This window comes from Schistocerca serialis, chromosome 7, assembly GCF_023864345.2.
Source record: "Schistocerca serialis cubense isolate TAMUIC-IGC-003099 chromosome 7, iqSchSeri2.2, whole genome shotgun sequence".
In the NCBI taxonomy this organism is placed as follows: Eukaryota; Metazoa; Arthropoda; class Insecta; order Orthoptera; family Acrididae; genus Schistocerca; species Schistocerca serialis.
This window is the reverse complement of record NC_064644.1, coordinates 261,291,363-261,305,651: the sequence shown is the minus strand read 5'-3', so window position 1 is coordinate 261,305,651 and position 14,289 is coordinate 261,291,363.

Here is a 14,289-nt window from a genome sequence, read left to right as displayed (position 1 = left end):
AGGCTAAATGTTTAACCAGAAGGGCCTTCAATTCTTGTTGTTGTGTTTCACATAAATATGTGGATTCTGTGATCTTAGTAGTAATGTGTTCTCTATTGTTTACACTACTCTCATTTTGAATTGTAGTATATTCACACAGCACACTTTTGTGTCTGAGAAAATGTATCTTCAACCCCAGGCAAAACTTGCCTTGTCTTTCAGGTGTGCAATAAATTAACTTTATTTGTTTACCCTCATGCATCAAAAAGAATTTTCCTTTGTAAAAGTCGATGAATGCGTCCTTTTCTATAAAAAAAAAAAAATGCCAAGGAGGCATTAGACAGCGAGACTGCTTATTACTGGGAACAGGCACAATATAAATCCATCCCTATTATTATGCCCACATGTTTCTTTCATTTCACTAGTATAGCTCTTGCACCAATAGCACCTGAGACTTTGCAATCTTGTACTAGGAGTATATGAATTTTTGTGTCTTCCCTCATTCTTTTGAAAAATGTTTGTGAGACACAATTTGTCATCGCGTCTGTGTCGAGAACTATAGTGGTGGGTATTTTGCCTACACTTCCTTTTGTTTTAGCCTGTACTGCCATTTGTGTTTTATGTTGACACTTGCGTGGCTCCCGTGTGAGTTCGTCCGTGATATAAATACCATCATTGTATCTAAGTAGGTTTGTTTTTACTTGTTCTGTACGCCCAGGCCGTTCGACGGCTTAATGTGGTCGGTTCTCGTTTGTCGACGCACACTGTACATCGGGTGGCATCTGCTCATGTGTAAACTCCGCAATATATACAGAACGCACTTGTTGCGCATGCGGTACCCAGTTAAAATAGTCACTTGACGTACCCATCATACGACTGTTTTGTGGACTATTGTTACTACTGTTTTGTGGAAAGTTATTCACGTTCTGGTTAGATCTGTTGAAGTACTGTGAGTTTTGGTTGGCACAGTACTGACTGTTGCCATTGCCCTGATCCCCAGGATGGTATCTGTTGTTAAACTTCTTTTTGTTTTTAATGTTGTTCCACAGTCGTTGATCGGTAGTCTTGGCAGTTCAAATGGCTCAAATGGCTCTGGCATTATGGGGCTTAACATCTGAGGTCATCAGTCCCCTAGGACTTAAAACTACGAACCTAACTAACCTAAGGACATCACACACATCCATGCCCGAGGCAGGATTCGAACCTGCGATCGTAGCGGTCGCACGGTTCCAGACTGAAGCGCCTAGAGCCGCTCGGCCGGCTGTCTTGACAGTCATAGCGTGGTGATGCGGCCGTTGACGTCACGGACTCCGCCCCTGGCGCCTTTGCCGGCCCGCCGTTACTTTTGCCATATTGCGGCTGGCCAGGCTGCGAGGACCCGTTCTTATTATTCATGTTATTGTGATTATAATTGGCTCTCACGTCCTCGTGTATCAGATTAATTGTACCGAGGGTGGCCATAACTGATCGATGTCGTCTTGGGAAGCGTACACCATATCTTTACGTATGCTGGCGGGTAGCTTCCCTTTAAGGATTCTTATCACGTCTTTTTGTGAAATACACTCGTCCCAGTTTCACCCTTTGTTCACGTATTTTTCGAAATACAGCCTGAGGCTGCCTTGTTTGGCATTAAAGGGTTCTGGATTGAAAACCTGTTTCCTCAGGCATTCCTGTGTACATGTGGACCAGAATTTCTTTAAAAATGCGTTTTCAAATTGTGCTTATGCTTCACACGTTTCAGACGATTCAGTCAACCAGGACGTACACTACCACGAACTGAATCTTCTGATACTCTATCCAGTCGGATACTCTTCTTGAATTGGACTATTGCAACATGTTTGCCGAATTTTACGTGACGTATCAGATATACAGAGAGGTCCCAAAAAATGTACCCACTGTTTAAAAGTCCATAACTGGCAAACTAATTGACTGAGTTGTCTCATCTTTGGTAGTGTAATACACTCCTGGAAATGGAAAAAAGAACACATTGACACCGGTATGTCAGACCCACCATACTTGCTCCGGACACTGCGAGAGGGCTGTACAAGCAATGATCACACGCACGGCACAGCGGACACACCAGGAACCGCGGTGTTGGCCGTCGAATGGCGCTAGCTGCGCAGCATTTGTGCACCGCCGCCGTCAGTGTCAGCCAGTTTGCCGTGGCATACGGAGCTCCATCGCAGTCTTTAACACTGGTAGCATGCCGCGACAGCGTGGACGTGAACCGTATGTGCAGTTGACGGACTTTGAGCGAGGACGTATAGTGGGCATGCGGGAGGCCGGGTGGACCTACCGCCGAATTGCTCAACACGTGGGGCGTGAGGTCTCCACAGTACATCGATGTTGTCGCCAGTGGTCGGCGGAAGGTGCACGTGCCCGTCGACCTGGGACCGGACCGCAGCGACGCACGGATGCACGCCAAGACCGTAGGATCCTACGCAGTGCCGTAGGGGACCGCACCGCCACTTCCCAGCAAATTAGGGACACTGTTGCTCCTGGGGTATCGGCGAGGACCATTCGCAACCGTCTCCATGAAGCTGGGCTACGGTCCCGCACACCGTTAGGCCGTCTTCCGCTCACGCCCCAACATCGTGCAGCCCGCCTCCAGTGGTCTCGCGACAGGCGTGAATGGAGGGACGAATGGAGACGTGTCGTCTTCAGCGATGAGACTCGCTTCTGCCTTGGTGCCAATGATGGTCGTATGCGTGTTTGGCGCCGTGCAGGTGAGCGCCACAATCAGGACTGCATACGACCGAGGCACACAGGGCCAACACCCGGCATCATGGTGTGGGGAGCGATCTCCTACACTGGCCGTACACCACTGGTGATCGTCGAGGGGACACTGAATAGTGCACGGTACATCCAAACCGTCATCGAACCCATCGTTCTACCATTCCTAGACCCGCAAGGGAACTTGCTGTTCCAACAGGACAATGCACGTCCGCATGTATCCCGTGCCACCCAACGTGCTCTAGAAGGTGTAAGTCAACTACCCTGGCCAGCAAGATCTCCGGATCTGTCCCCCATTGAGCATGTTTGGGACTGGATGAAGCGTCGTCTCACGCGGTCTGCACGTCCAGCAGGAACGCTGGTCCAACTGAGGCGCCAGGTGGAAATGGCATGGCAAGCCGTTCCGCAGGACTACATCCAGCATCTCTACGATCGTCTCCATGGGAGAATAGCAGCCTGCATTGCTGCGAAAGGTGGATATACACTGTACTAGTGCCGACATTGTGCATGCTCTGTTGCCTGTGTCTATGTGCCTGTGGTTCTGTCAGTGTGATCATGTGATGTATCTGACCCCAGGAATGTGTCAATAAAATTTCCCCTTCCTGGGACAATGAATTCACGGTGTTCTTATTTCAATTTCCAGGAGTGTAGTTTGTAGTTCCGGCAATCGCCACACAAGCGTTGTACTGCGTTGTTTTGTTTTGTCAGATGACAGTCGCCAGATAGTGTTTTGTTCTTAGTTGCACCTAGTTACTCGAGTAAATATAGCTGGCGCAAGGCTTACATTCGATGAAAGGAAGTCAGTTTTGAAGTGGTATTTTAAGTACGAAAATTTACGTGGATGACATATTAATTGCCGAAAAGTCGTGGGAGGACCATAATGACGTTCTGAACTGACTACTGGATATTTTTGAGAAGGCAGGTGTAACAGTCAACTTAGATAAGTCACAGTTCGGACGAGAGAACATAAAATTCTTAGGCCATATTGTCTCAGCAAATGGAATACAACCTGACCCGGAGAAAATTGCGGCGATAGCGGAGTGTGCAATGCCGACAAATAAAAAGCAATTGCGAGCATTCTTAGGCCTGTGTAATTTTTATAAGCGATTTATAAATTTTAGTGTACTTGGTACACCCCGTCTATGTGGACTAACAGGGAAGAACGCTTTGTGGGTCTGGGATCAAGAGGCACAGGATGAATTTTATAAATTGAAAAAGGCACTGGTAGAGGCTCCCATCCTCGTGCATCCCGACCTGACACAAGAATTCTGTTTAATGACGGACAGTTCCTTGTCAGGATGAGGTGCGGTACTGTTTCAAACGGAAGGAAATGATGATATTACAACTTGGAAAACAATCTCGTTTGGGAGCAGGGTGCTCTCTCGATGTGAAAAAAATTATTCCGTGACGGAACTCGAAGCACTCGCGATAGTTTGGGCATTCTCAAAATTTAGGTATTTCTTATTTGGGAGGACCACTAGGGTGTACACTGACCATCGTGCACTCCAATTTCTTATGAGCACAAAAATCACGCATGGGAGACTAGGACGCTGGGCACTATACCTACAGGAATATAGCTTCACTGTAGAATACATTCCTGGACAGAAAAATGTAATTGCTGACGCTTTATCGCGCATTCCTATAGGTTTGGTTCACACAGAAGAAGGGGAACTTGGTGAAAATAATTTTAGCATCCTATACTTACAGAATGTAGCGTTCGAGAATTTTGTTACCACCTCTTTAGGGAGTATAGCGGACGAACAGGATAAGGACGCAGTATTGAAAGATATAAAGAAGAAGTGGGAGGACAAGGATAATGTAGGAATACGCCAGTACTACTTAGTGCGCAATAGAATACTATTCAAGAAACGAGCCCCGGACGACTCCAGATGGGTGTTGGTGATTCCGGAGGAACTCGTAATCAAAATTATATGGTACATACATTTGAGTTATGGTCACTTTGGAGCACAGAAATGTTGTGAAAAACTGAAAGACACATGCTATTTTAATAACATGCTACGGCGTATTCGTGGTGTACTTAGAGTGTGCGGACCTTGTCAGCGAACAAAGGCAGCCACATTGACGTATGCTGCATCATTGCACCCGATAATACCAAGCAAACTTTGTGACCTCGCGGCCGTGGATCTATTTGGGCCACTAATACGATCTAAAGCAGGTTTTGCATATGTTTTCGTAGCGGTGAAGCTAACCTCCAAGTTTGTGTGTCTGACTCCGTTGAAGCGAGCCACAGGAAGGGCAGTGGCAACTGCATTTGCAAAGCAGTTTCTGCATGAAGTTGGGAGCGTGAAAAGGGTTATCTCGGATAATGGACCACAATTTAGATCGCAATACTAGCAGCGGATGCTTCGAAGAAGAAGAATTAAACCTATATATGTATCTCTATTTCACCCCAGCTCGAACCCCAGTAAGCGTATTATGCGTGAATTAGGAAAATTATGTAGGTTATACTGCAGTCGTGATCACCGATCGTGGGACATATACCTAAAAGGATTTCAGAACATAATTAATGAGTTGCCTAATACGTCAACAAAGCTTCCGCCAATCACTGTGCTAAAAAACAAGGAGCCCCCGAGCAAAATCAAAGAGGCGGTGCCTTGGCCACTAGAGCCGAGACTACGCCGGAACGCAATTGTTGACTTCGCTTTACGCAACATCAAGCGTGCAGCAGAAGCCAGAGTCAAGGCGTATAAGAAAAACGTGAGAAAAACAGTGATTCATGTAGGACAAAAAGTTCTTATCAGATCACACAAGCTGTCTAACAAACGGTCAGGTGTCTGCAAGAAATTTTTTAATCTCTTTAACGGCCCGTATCGGATGATTCCCCATGAAAACGCCATAGAAGTGGAAACTCTTCGATCGAAGAAATCAAAAGGGCTACAACATGTGTCAAACGTAAAACCATACATTGAGTAGAAAGGGCAGTGAGGAGTAGAGAGGACGGTGAAGAGAAACATTTGATTAGTTTACATTTGTAATAAATGCATTTTGAATAATATGTTGGTAAAAATAGTGATAAAGATGTTTCTATGTGATTGATTGAAGTGATATTTGTAGTTTTCCTTTTTTTCTTTTTTTTCCTTGTGCAATTAGGATTTAGGTTGGTTCAAATGTGAAGATAAAAGGTTTCTTTGTGAACGAGTGAAATGCTGTTTATGTTTTTTTGGGTAAATTGAAACGAGTCGCTCCTGAGGGAAGCAAGATCTGTGTTGAATTAATGCAAAACTCAGGGGAATATCCGATCTGTGGGTATTATGGGTCTGGCAAACCCAAGTCCCCAGCTGTTAGTAGCCTTGTTTCCGATTTTCTGCTTTCAGTGCTACTATCTATCTATTACTATTCTATATCTGTCAGTATAAATGAGGATCTCTTACTATAGTATGCGTGCTGTATGAATATTTTAAGATAGGAGAACTCTGAGAAAGGAATGAGTAAGTTTAGAATCTTGAAAACAGGATGCGATAATACGATTGTTTAACCATTGGCTTCCCAATATGCGATGATATGTTAATATTGATGATATATGTCTTTTTTGTTCTTTATAGCTGAGTACGTAAAGTGCTGTCTGTGGATTTCGTAAGTAGATTGATTCCCTTCAAGGTGAAAGAAGAGTTGTGGTTTGTGTAATTTGAGTGGCCTGAAATAGTATTATGGTAGTCAAATACGAGCAGTTTTTCAGCAAATGGAGAATGGTACAGAAATATGGATCCTTTCTGTAGTCTTGATTGATGTTGAGCCAAAGCCTGGAAAACTTATTCTGCGTTAATACTTGTCCCAGAAAAGCGACGTTTATGTGTTTTGCTGATGCTGTGAGCATTACAGCTTACTGTTTTCGCTGGTGCGGGATGCACTGCAGCCTATATGATTTGCACTTGAAGGTAGAGGAAGATTAAATAATTTTGATTATAGGATCGAAGGAAAGCTTGGTTTAAGGTAATAAGGATGAAGCAAAACATTTGTCATTTGAACTACAGGAGGATTCGGATCTTTTGTGTCTGTTGTAAGTTCAATATGTTAAGATGAAACTGTTTTACGGAATAGAGGAGACCACAATTTTGCCATTGATGAAAAATGAATCCAGAATAACCACCACAGGCGAAATAACTGATTTAGAAGCGAAAGGTAACTTAAAGATGGAACGAAATTGGAGCAAAATGGGTAAGAAAATGTAATATAACCTGTAGGACAAAAAAAAAGAAAATTTACCCTTCTCAGAGTCATCTGAGTGATTAATTCTTGTGATAACGTAATTTTAGATGAAATTTTCTTACTGTTTTATGTGTGAATATATAAGTATGATAAATGTATAATTGCGAGTCTCTTATCAGGTGTGTCAACTGGTATAAATGTTTTGACGTGCAAATAACCATCGTTCTTTCTACTATGTATGTTTAAGGAACGTTTCTCCATGTTTATCATGTGACAAGACGTATGCCGCGAGCGTCAAGAAGAGGACGAATTAGAACAATGTTGTAGTGATATAAACACGGTGTTGAAGTGGTATTGAAGTAGCTTGTTGGCTTAACTAGTAGTGGATAGAATTAGAATTTTGAGTAATGCATGTTTATGGGTAGTTAGTTTGTAGAATAGACAACAGGTGTGCATGTGTGTGTGTAAATAACATGTGAACCCTATGCTGTCCTGACCTATACTTGCACAAGGCATAATCCTAATCATTTTAGTGAATTAATAAGTAGCATTTGATTTATTAAAACGTAAGTGAACCACATTAGTGATGTGGATTTAAATATTGTCAGTTGATTTAATTTTTATTTTTATACTGTCAAGTCATTTCACTTTTATTTTTTATATTGTCAAGTCATTTAACTTTTATTTTTATATTGTCGATTCATGTAATTTTTTTATTTAAAAAAAGAGAATAAGTCTCACTTTTGTTCTTAAAAAATTGTGAAAGACAATACTAAGCGGTATTATGTATGACATTTGGTAATGACATAAGTATGATGAACCATTTTTTGTGAATGCAGTTGAGAACGTGAAAGCGAACCGGCTAAACTCTTACGACACAGCGGGAGCAGCGAGGAGGAGGGCTAGTTGTAAACTAGCGGGTTTCCCAGCAGGACACGCTGTCAACCGGGCCACTTCGGGAGCGCGGCCGACAACAAAAGAAGGGTACGCGGCAAACACTTTCCCTTGCACCTGGAGCTAATGGGCGGCCGCCCCGTGCGACCCTTCCTGGAGGCGATGACCTGAGATGGGCGAGCGGTCCACCGCGCGGAAATCCATCTGCTGGCAACGCACCACACGCACGCGACCGTGACGAGACGGCCGCGGTGAAACGACAGAAGACAGGGGAGAAAGGGGCGTGGAGCCTTTTTGCTACGTACTGTCCAGAGAAATTGGCACACTTCAACGACGTCTATCAACATTTCCTGGCGGATGCCCACTGTCAAGCGACAGTAAATCATAGTTCGATGTTCTCTGGTAGCTAAGGGTGGCACAAAGAAGAGCCATTAAGTGTCATCCTTGCCCAGGAATATCAACCTGGCGTGTCAAACGAGGATACTACACGAATTTGACAGCACAAACATGGAACCAAATCGAGATGTACGTGACGCAGGCCACCAAGAGAAACTTCATGAGGGGGCAGAGACGGCGGGATTGCACGCAACAGATGGACAAAAATCCCTACTGACAGCTGCGGCGACGAAGCCCCCCTCCCCCGCCCCTTATATTGTGCCTCGGAACAGTGGAAGTACTGAGTGTGTCAGTGAACAGTGATTATACGGTTCTTAGTCCAGTGCATATACGTGTGTTTCTGTCACAGAAACTTTAACTCGTGTGTTTTGCAGGGGTTCGATTTATTGGTGTTTATTAGACTGACTCTTGTATTTTGCAGGTGTTCTATTTATTGTTTTTTTTAGAATTTGACTCTTGTATTTTGCAGGTGTTTTATTTATTGGTGTTTTTTTTTTTTTGGATGTTGACAATTGTACTTTCAGGGCGGTTTTATTGATCAATGTTTGTTCTTGTGTGATGTATTAGATTTGTGATATTTTGTTTCGTAAATTCATTCCTGTGGCATTGCCTCGTTTATCAGTCAGACAGCTATTCATTCTCATTGGACTGTGATCGATTAGCTTTTGCATGGGGCATATTTATAGTGAGGAACCCCATAAGGGTAACAATCACTTAATTAATTGTAGTTTCAGTATAAGGACACAGTGGTCATTGTTTGCTAACTAACTGAAATATAGTAGAGTGATTAAATTAGTGCCACAAAGTTAATTTAATTCTACAAATTATTAGTTTTATAAGATATAGAATTTTTTTGCGATAACCACTTTGTAAAACATGTTTTTTCTCTTATCATTTTTTTGCTTTTGCGGATTGTGCATTGTAATGTTCTGCTTTATAATACTGATGTTATTTCATGTTCTTTTTTAATTGCTGTGGCACCTTTGCTATTTTCATAAATTTTGCTTGTTAATAAACAGTCATAAATTTTCCTGTGATCACTTGGCTCTTGCAATAAGCAAATACTGGTGAACTCCATAAGGGTAACAACCAGAAGTTGTTTTCATATTAATGACACAGGAACCATTGTTTTTACTTGCTGACCGAATTATGTCTACACTATCTTTTAAATAGGTGTCACAGATTGTGTTCTTTTTTTCTGTTTGAAATTAGTAGATTTTAAAGATTTGTTGAAATTATTGTGTTTTAGCAAGTAGCTGGTGACCTTTTGCCGTTTCTTTACACTTTTGGTTTAAGTAGGGTGTGAGAAGCCTGCTTGGGAATGTCCTAGCATGGCCAGAAAATTCCCTGCACAGTCTTTTCCCGGAGCGTTGGGGTTATGAAAGGTCTCTGTTGGATTCGTTTCATGTTTAATTTCTTAAATCTGTTGTCATTTACGGCATAAATTCCTCTTCCAAATTTACTGTGGCGTTTCTGACTATCTGGGAGGAGACTGAGTAGTGGAACGTGTTACTTTTACACATAAACAAGAACGATCTGTCACACTACTACACTTTAAAACACAGTTTATATGTAATTCATGTCACAAAGTCTCATACGGAACCTACATCCGCTTTCTTTTATATACTGTATATGATAAGATACTGTCATCCCCCTTCCCTTCTGTGTGAGAGGATGAATGAGCAAATGTATTTCTAGTTGCATGCTTGAGGGTAGCAGACAAGCCTGTCTGCTAGAGAACAGTAGGACCAACGTCGGAACAGGTAGCTACACTTTCTAAAAGCAAAGAGGTTTCTATCCTTAGTATGGTCCTGTCCATCCGTTGTCATGTTGGTATAGGAAGCTGCCCCTATGGCCACTTCCGTTTGTATTTGTGAGCCACCCTTCAGGAAGGGACCAGTCAGTCTGTCCGTGGCGAGCGTCTGAAGTGGTAAGATCTCCGGCTAAGCGCGTCTCTGCTAAGTCCGTAGGACAATGGATTTCTTAAGTTCAGCCTAACTGAAAATTTAATCACCTTTATTTCAGGTTTAGCTCTAAAATATCTAATGTTATCTTAAATTGAAGCGCAGTGTAATTCTCGTGTGAAGTTCAGAATATATTCCGGTAGTTGCTTTGTCACTACTTTGTGAGTAAAGTGGAACCACGTGTTGATCAGTAACTCTAACTAAGTTCATCAATCTTAAATGCGAATGTGCGTGAGATTATAACGTCTCGTCTTGACAATAATTTTCAATATAGCAACTTTTCTTTATGTTCAACCCGCGTGGGGTGTACTTTGTGAAACCAGTACCACGTGCTTATACAATTGTTTGACCCATCAGGTTAATAGTAAGACGATAGTAACCAGTTCGAGGTTTTTCTTTTGTAAATTGCTTTTCGATCTAATTTATTTTAATTATCAAAATTATTGTGGAGTTCACTCTTTGTGTAAACCAAGTTGACCACGTGAAGCATGTGGTGTAATCATCAAAGTAGCCCTCAGCTATTCTTTTCGGGAAGATTTCACAAAGAGTTAATATGAATTTAGTATACCAGTGTGTGGTAATTACATGACGGACAGGATTGTGCTACGAACGTAACTTCTTTGGGTGAAAATTGAATCGGTTGGTAGTGGTTAATTTTCTGTTGCGTATGTTTCAACGTTCTTCGTGTGTTATTTTATGAATGCAGTGTTGTATGCAGTCTCCCAATCTTGGCTCCATATTTGATGTGTTCCGTAAGATTACAATCTCACATTTTCACAATCCTAAATAAGGCACCAGTTTAGTTAGGAATCAAGTTTAATATGCTGAAATTTCAATGATCAATGTTAAAATAAATTTCCAAATGTAAACTGATTTATTTCTTTTTATTTAAATTCTCTTTTATATATATATATATCACCGGTTGTCGTATGACTATTAAAAGATTATAATTAATGTTAGTCTGGTTGGGAATTTGGTAAGCTAGACTGGATACTTGGTGAAACAGTTGCTCAGTAATGCAAGGTTAACTTCCCCAGACAGCTCACAGCTTTTAACCCACTTTTATGGTCTTGAATAGCAGCACCGCTTGCAGATCAAATTAATGCAACAACGTTACAGTGTGTGATGTCCTTATGTTAGTTAGGTTTAAGTAGTTCTAAGTTCTAGGGGACTGATGACCTCAGATGTTAAGTCCCATAGTGCTCAGAGCCATTTGAACCATTTTGAACTCGTCGTGTGTTACAACAATTCACTCGCCCACCACAGAAGTCTGTGAGACAGTGTGCCCGTGAAACTGGAGTGAGTCGCTCAAGTGTTCGGCGAATTTTGAAGACAGCAAAGTGGAAGTGCTACATCCCACGATTGCTACACGCAATGAACGAGAACGATCCAGATCGTAGAATGGAATACTGCGAGTGGCTTACTAACATGGTGCGCAACGATGAAGAGTTTGCAGAGATGATTGTGTGTGGTCTGATGATGCACAGTTCAAACTCAATGGTACAGTAAATCGCCACAATTCCATCTACTGGACCGCCGAAAATCCGAACGTCCATGTAGACAAAGCCGTGAATTTGTCAGGAGTGTGGTGTGGATTGTCTTACTGGGGCTTGATTGGGCCATTCTTCTTTGACGGCACAGTTACCGGTGAGGTGTACCTTCAGAAGCTTCAGACATCCATTTTACCTGCCACCCGAGACTTGTATGGAGACGGAAGAGTTTACTTTCAACAAAATAGTGCCCCAGCCCACTACCAAAATCATGTTAGGGCGTATCTCGATGAAAATATACCAGGAAGATGGATAGGCCGTAGAGGTGCTGTGGAATATCAACCACGTTCCCCAGACCTAAGTCCTGTGGACTTTTACCTGTGTGGAACACTAAAGGACGTCGTTTATCGACAAAAGCCACGCACATTGAATGAACTTCGAGAATACATCGTACATTCATGTGCAAATATCCAACTGAACACGTTGCAGTCAGTAGTTCGTGCTGCAGGCGGCATCGTTTGTGTGTGGATGTTAATGGTGACCATTTCGATCACCTACAGTGATATCTTTAAGTTGAACTTTAAGCTACACTTTCACGAAAAATGAGACAACTCCGTCAATTAGTTTGCAAGTTATGGACTTTTAAACAGTGGATACATTTTTTGGACTCCTCTGTGTATTCCCTTGCCACCGACAGTTCGTTGTGTACGCTGTTTAGGTTTTTTATTGGTAACGCCACCTCTGTATGAAAATCACTGGCTGTGCTGTGTGCAGTCTGTGGGTAGTTTGCATTGTTGTCTGCCATTGTAGTGTTAGGCAGCTGGCTGTGAACAGCGCGTAGCGTTGTGCAGTTGGAGGTGAGCCGCCAGCAGTGGTGGATGTGGGGAGAGAGATGGCGGAGGTTTGCAGTTTGTCATGAACTGATATATATATATTATGATTTGTGATGATATTAAGGTAAATACATTGTTTGCTCTCTATTAATATCTTTCATTTGCTAACTACCCCTATCAGTAGTTAGTGCCTTCAGTAGTTTGAATCTTTTATTTAGCTGGCAGTAGTGGCGCTCGCTGTATTGCAGTAGCTTGAGCAGCGAAGATTTTTGTGAGGTAAGTGATTTGTGAAAGGTATAGTTTAATGTTTGTCAGGGCCATTCTTTAGTAGGGAGTTTTGAAAGTCAGATTGCGTTGCGCTAAAAATATTGTGTGTCAGGTTAAGCACAGTTATGTAGAATTGTTCAAAGGGGACGTTTCATATGGCGACCCTGCCAGGATACCTCACTGGAATCTTCTGATTTTTGTTATAGTTTGTGTAATTAGTGTAGATTTTGTTTATTGGTAGCGCGTAATCATAGAGAGAATTTCCTTTGTAGTTGTAGTTTTTCATTGTTGTACAGTAAAACAGTTGTGGCATGCATGTAGATTTGCACCAAGTATTTCGCAGCTGCGCTTGCAATTAACTAGATATTATTTTCAGTGCTATGTTAATGTGTTCTCTTATTTTTGATCTTCAAATTGTGTTTTTCTGTGTTGTCGTGTGAAATACTGTGACAATAATGGCGTGTGAAAAACGTAATACTAGGCTCCAAAGTAAACTGAGAAATGACAGTGAAAATGAAAGCAGTGTGTTAGCGCCACCGAGTAATGAATTAACTGATGTTCAAAGTAGTAATTTGGTAACTGTTCATAGGGAAATGGAGCAGGCGGCAAACAATGGCGTGGACAGTGAAACAATTAGTGAAGAGGGACGCATTATCGATCGATCGGTCGGCAACAGCTCGCCTCAGGAATCCGAAATGACAGGACACAATTTCGCAAATACTGTAGATTCAGGTTTTGGGTCATCACCGTTTTCTCAAATAAGTCAAGACACATTTTCTGCTTGTCAAAATGTGAATGTTGTCGGTGCAAATGCACTGCCGAAAAGCGTAGAGAAACAGATTCCAGACACTAATACATTATTATTGCAATTAATGCAACAAATGGAACAAAATCAGAGACAAACACAGCAACAGTTAGACACAGTGGAACAAAATCTCAAAAAGTTAGACACAGTGGAACAAAATCTTAAAAAGTTAGACTCATTGGAACAAACACTTGAACAAACACGTGAAGATTTAACTACTGAGTTACATAACATTGAATCGAAATGTCAAAAAGTCTGTAATGACGTAAAAACACAAATTTGTGAGCATTTTCAACCTACTTTTTCGCGGCATGAAAATGCATTACAGAATCACGAAGCAGCCATAAAAGAACTGCAAATTATTGTTCATGAAAATCATGAGACCTTGCAAGCTAAATTTGACTCAGTTGCATCTACCGATTCGGTTACGCAACTTGCAAAAACTCAGGAAAACTTTAAGGACACAGTAGATACTCTGAAACTTGGTTCAGAAAAACACACTGAAGAAATAAGTACACTATCGGAGAAAGTAGCCGAACTTTCGGATCAGGTCACTAACTTATCTACAAAGGTAGATGATGATCTGAATGACACAAGACCCGTAGCCTTCACTGACACAGAAGAGTATGAACAAATAAGAAAATTCAAACAAAATCAGAATCAAATTAATACACAACACCAAAGAGAAATCCGGGAAGTACAAGATCAGCTGACACAGGTAATACAAGAATTACGTATTTCAGAGGACACTCGCGCTCCAA